Source organism: Diabrotica undecimpunctata, chromosome 3 (genome assembly GCF_040954645.1).
Source record: "Diabrotica undecimpunctata isolate CICGRU chromosome 3, icDiaUnde3, whole genome shotgun sequence".
In the NCBI taxonomy this organism is placed as follows: Eukaryota; Metazoa; Arthropoda; class Insecta; order Coleoptera; family Chrysomelidae; genus Diabrotica; species Diabrotica undecimpunctata.
In genome coordinates this window covers 23,493,087-23,499,399 of record NC_092805.1, presented here as the reverse complement: position 1 = coordinate 23,499,399, position 6,313 = coordinate 23,493,087, and positions in this window count along the sequence as shown.

Here is a 6,313-nt window from a genome sequence, read left to right as displayed (position 1 = left end):
CTTCATGCTGTTCCAATTATACTCTGTGGCTGAGATATTATTCAACTACAATCTGATGTTTTATTTCGACCTATATTTTTGTCATGTAAGAAATATCTTGTCTTTTTCAATACAAGCCTTCAGAAGACCACGACCTGATGCCTTATTTCGACTTGGTCATGTAAGTCACCTTTTTCATGTAAGAAATATCTTGTCTTTTTTAAGACAAGCCATCAGAAGATAAATATTTACAAGTCCATACCCAGTAAATGGACTTGGGAAGAGGAGCTTCCGACTGCAATATTCGAAGCCCTCTACAGAGCACCCGGAGATAACAGAAGGTGGTTAGACCCTTATTTGTTCCCCCGAGGTAAAATGGTGCCCGACAACGTTGATTATTCCGAAACTGCGACCCAGCTCGCTTCACAGAAGGCAACACACCATTGACTTCAACATGGGTTGAAGTCAAGAAAATAATGGGGAGAACCACGTAGTGTTAGAAAGCAATACTCTAACACTCCGACATCGAGGCCTTCTGCAGACTTGATTCCTTCGACGTGTAGACACCTTTGACGAGCCAGGCTTCTTTGAAGCCCCAGATGCCGATGGAAGTCCCGGAGTAGACCCAGTCATCGCCCTCCTACCGAAAGTGGTCGGACGACCACGTAGGCTTCGGCACACTGGTACCCTACGAAACCCCGTTGGATATGGCAGATGGGATCCAGACGACCGAAAAGAAGACGAACCCGTTGGAGGAGTTGGCACACCGACCGAGGATGGACCTGCAGGAGCTTGAGATTCCGTCATCACCAACGACCTCCCCCCGTAAGTGTGTTGTGTGAATTATTTTGAACATTTTTTACTTGTATTTTTATGCATATTTTCTTGTGTATTTTCACATGTACTTTTATTGTATTTTTTCAATAAATATAAATTAATAATATTAAAATATTATATAAATAAAATTATTTATTCAATAATATAAATATTGGCGATTTTCAGGTCAGCCAGGTCAGTCCCTCACGGGCTCTCCGAGAGCTTAGTGCTCTTGGGGCGCTGCTTCCTGCTGTTCCAATTATACTCTGTGGCTGAGATATTATTCAATTACAATCTGATGTTTTATTTCGACCTATATTTTTGTCATGTAAGAAATATCTTGTCTTTTTCAAGACAAGCCTTCAGAAGACCACGACCTGATACTTTATTTCGACTTGGTCATGTATCAGAAGATAAATATTTACAAGTCCATACCTGGTAAATGGACTTGGGTAGAGGAGCTTCCGACTGCGATATTCGAAGCCCTCTACAGAGCACCCGGAGATAACAGAAGGTGGTTAGACCCTTATTTGTTCCCCCGAGGTGACATAATCAGTGATAATCTCTGGCTTCATTGTTCTGAAGCTATTTTCTTGTGGCATTTTAAAGTAATTACTATTTAAATAGGAATAAGCCACAATTAAAGGTTAAATTACGTTTATTGACGTTTCAATTTCCACTGCGGAAATCGTTCTCAAAATACAAACATTAGTAAATTTACTAATTTACACTAATAAACACACGAAATAAAGGATCCGGTAAGAATGAAACTCATGTCGCGACAGATTTTGAGCACAAGCAGACACGGCGGCGACATTGACGAGAGGATTGCAAGACGTCGGATTACCGAGCGTGTCGGATTGCAAAACGTCGGAGTATCAAGGATGTACTGTACATAGAAAAACATAAATTTGGTAAAAATACTTTTTTAGTAAATATAAATTTTTAACATTCACTGCTTCTTTTCCTTCATGTGCCATCTCCTCTAAGAAGGTTGGCAACCATCATCGTAATTCGCACTTTCGATACCGCTGCTCCAAAGAGGTCAGCAGAAGTGCAGTTAAACCAAGCTCTCAAATTGTTTAACCAAGAAATGCGTCTTCTTTCGCGACTCCTTCTACCCTGTATTCTTTCTTGTATTATTAATTGCAGCAAGTTATAACGCTCGCCCGTCATGACGTGTCCCAGATATTGCAGTTTTATGACTTTAATTGTATTTAAAACCTCTTTATCTTTTCCCATTCTTCTCAACAACTCGACATTCGTGACTCTATCCACTCAACTTGTTCTTAATATCCTTCTGTAGGCCCATAACTCGAAGGCTTCTAATCTGCCCGAAACATCTTTCTTTAATGTCCAAGCCTCCAACTCATAAAATAATACGGAGAACACGTAGCATCTCAGAAGTCTTATCTTTAAAGAAATTGAAATGTCCTTGCTGCAGAGTACTTTTTTCAGTTTGTTGAAAGAGTTTCTTGCCTGTCCTATTCTTGCCTTAATCTCTTCTGTGTACTCATTAATTTCGTTAATTATTGTACCCAGATATGTATTTATATTTTTCAACTTTTTTAATTTGTTTTCCATGTATTGTTACATTTTCTTGGCGCTGTTGATCTTTTGTAATTACCATAAATTGTGTCTTTTTTGTGTTTAGGGACAGTCCGTTTTCTTCATTGACTTCTACCACTCTGTCAACCATCTGTTGTAAATTCTCAAGACATTCCGCTAATAAAATAGTGTCGTCGGCAAACCGTATATTATTGATTGGTCGGCCATTTACTTTTATTTCCATAGTAAGTTCTTCTAGTGCTTCCTGGATTATTTCCTCTGAATACAAACTGATCAAAGTAGGAGACAGGACACGGCCCTGCCTGACGCCCCTCTCAATCTGTATTTCATTTGAAAAGACGTTGTTCTCTTTTACCACAGCGATCTGATTATAATATAGCGCTAATGATCCTGATCTCTCATATATAAGTTTTTCTTTTCAAGTAATTCGATAAGACGGTTATGTCTGACCTTATCAAAGGCTTTGTTGTAATCCAAGAAACACATATATACTGGCTGATTAACATCCATGCACCTTTGCATAAGTACATTTACAGCGAACAGGGCTTCCCTCGTTTGCAGTGCATTTCTAAATACAAATTGTGTGTCACTTATGTCCTGCTCAAGTTTGTTGTATATTCTCCGGTGTATAATTTTTAAAAATATTTTGAGCGGATGACTCATTAAACTTATCCGGTGGTCTTGGTATTCTTTTGCATTGGTTTTTTTTTGGTAATGTTATGAATGTTGACATCAGCCAATCTCTGGGAATGATTCCTGTACTATACAGTGATGAGTGCCTTAAGAACCGGCAAAATAACGCAAAAGATAGAAAACATAACACGTTGTGAAATAAAAAGAGATGAAAGTAGTAGAGGTGGGAAATTATCGATAGAAACCTCTAATTTACAATTACATTAGGACTATCCATATTTTCCCACCTTTAGACGTTACCTTATGAGCTAGTTGACTTCAGTCATAATATTACAAGTATGACGTCGAATATTTCCATTTTTTAAATTTCGCATAGAGTAAAAACTGATTGAAGGCAATAAAGTAAATGTAAGTAAACAGTTTAATTAGTAGTAATTTGATAATTAATTCTGTGTTGACGAATACAGAATAACAAGCTATGATAATTCTGTATTGAGAAGAGTGTATTATTGATCAATACTTTAATTTTGGATAAAAATATAATACTCCTACTTAAACTGTTTTTACTTACATTACGTGGTACGTATTACTATGACTGAAGTCAACCAGCTCATAAGCTAACGTTTAAAGGTGGGAAATTTTCAATAATTCTAATGTAATGTAAAGTAAATTATAGGTTAATATGGATCATTTCTCACCTCTACTACTTTCATCTCTTTTTATTTCACAACGTATTATGTTTTCTATCTTTTGCGTTATTTTGCCGGTTCTTAAGGTACTCATCTCTGTATATTGTATTGAATAAGACGACCAATATTCCAATTTGCTGTTCTTCTATTAACCGTATTATGTCTACAGGTATTTCGTCAGGACCTATTGCCTTGTTGTTCTTTATTCGCTTTATCGCCTCTAGTACCTCATCTTCTGTTATGTCTGGGCCGTTGTCGAACTTTTCCTGCTCTAGTACTATCTTAGTCCGTTCGTCTTTAAATTGCTCTTGAATATATTCCTGCCATCTTTTAAGCCTTTCACCGACGTCTATAATTATTTTGCCGTTTTTATCCAGCAGTGTGTTTGATTTTTTCTTAATATTAGTGCCTGTTATTTCCTTAATTTTTTTATGAAGGTTTAAGTTATCATGTTTCTCTACCAACTGTTCAATCTCTTCGCATCTGTCACTATACCATCTTTTCTTTGCATTTCTGATCTTTCTCCTTATTTCTGTGTGTATAATATTATAAATGTTTTTGTCTTTGGTTTTATAAGACCTCCTTGCTTCCATGAGATCCAGAATCTCATCGGTCATCCATTCATTTTTGTTCTTGATCAGCTTAGGTGTTAGTGTTGCCTCACATGTGCGTATAAGAGCATCTTTTAACATATGCCATTTCCTGTTCGAATCTTCAGTAGGAATAATTTCTATTTTGTTTTGTCTTTAATTTTTAATGTGACTTGCTCTTTTGTTGATGGATTTCTCAAACAATATACTTGTATCCTCTCTACTTTAGTTTTAGCCACAAGCTTTTTTAGATTAATTCTAAACCTTCCTACAACTGGATTGTGAATTGATCTCACATCAGCTCCGGGGTATGATTTTACTGATTTTATGGAATTTCGGTACCGTTTGCAGATGAGAAGGTAGTCAATTTGGTTTCTGCTGACGTTATGTTGGTTGTCTGCTGGAGATTTCCATGTATAGAGTCTCCTGGGCGGCAGAGCATAATAGGTATTCGCGACAATAAAATCGGTCTCTTGGCAGAATTGAGCCAATCTGTCTCCTCTCTCGTTACGGGTGCCTAGTCCAAAGTTTCCAATAAAATCACCTTGACTTCCTCTACAGATTTTTGCATTTAGATCTCCCATGACTATTGTAACGTTTCTAGACTTGGTTATTTCTAAAGCTTGTTGTTATTCATTATAAAACTGTTCGAGCTCTTCATCCGACTTTTCTGCTGTGGGAGTATATACTTGAATTATATAGACTCTAGATTGAGCTGTTTTTAGTGTTACCATTATAACTCTCTCCGAGATGGGTAAGAAGCCAGTTACAAATTTCTGGGTAGTTTTGTCAACTAATATCGCTACTACGTTCAAGTGATTTGCGTCATTGTTATTACCAGAGTAGTATATCTTTGTTTGGCCTACTAATATGTCACCTGAGTTGGGCCATCTGGTCTCACTTAGTTCTAATATTTTTATATTAAGGCTTTCCATTTCCTGAATGAAGTTATGGACTTTACCTGCTTAGTATATTGACTTAATATTCCACGTGCCTATCTTCATACACTTTCTGTTGATTTTAGTCTTCTTTTTAGACGATGTGTTACTAATGGGTATTTCACAGGGATTTCGTTTGATATCGACCTGAAAGGCCCTGTGGTCTATGTGTGATTTGCCTCTTCTGCCGGATCTTGGCCTCCAATATCCATGATCAGTAACAGAGATACTTCTTTGTACAGCAATAACAATTGTACTAGGAATATCTGTGTAGAATCTTTAATGTAGTGGCTTCCCCTTGTCTTTAATGTAGTGGTTTCCCCTTGCCTTCTACATTCTTATGCCGTTGACAGTTTATTTTTGTTCATCCGCCTTCGAGGCCGATTTCTTAACCCCAGGACAGAAGAGTGCCCTACCACTTACTAACTTCTCTGCCCGAAACTGTTGGTCGGTAAGTGGGAAATTGCTTATACCGGCAATCACTCGGTGAAATTCTCGCCATATCTGGCTACCCTCACTTAGTTTAGCCTGCAGACTAATGCAGTTGCCCGAAGTGTGGCACGTGGAGCCATAAGTCAGAGTTAGTTGTCTTATGAGGACCAGTTATCAAGAACCATCTCCCGTCTATGATGCTTGATGTGGTCGTTCCGATAAAAGATGCTACCTCTATAACACCACTCCACGCTCCCAAAATTCACTTAACAACAGGAAAAACAACGTAAACGATAGGATACTCTGTGGACAGTTAACGTCCAGACTGAGTGATATATTTCTCTTCAACTTGTGGCTTCGATGTGGCTACTAGTCATCGTTGTCATGTTATATGAGATACTTTAACAAGTCCGTTATTTTATGACTATTTGACTGTATGTGAATTATTAATATAGAAGTTGATAAATGATCCATAATTACAACGTGCCAACAGTGTTTTTGTTATAACTCAATTGTCATTTCTCAGAATTTACTACCTAAAAGATTAAAACTTTACTACAGAGCATCCAAACTACCGTCAGGTATAAGGATATAAAACTAAAATCCTATAAAATACACCTGGTTAAGAAAGATGAGGATAATAAGGAATCTTAGATGATCTTTGATT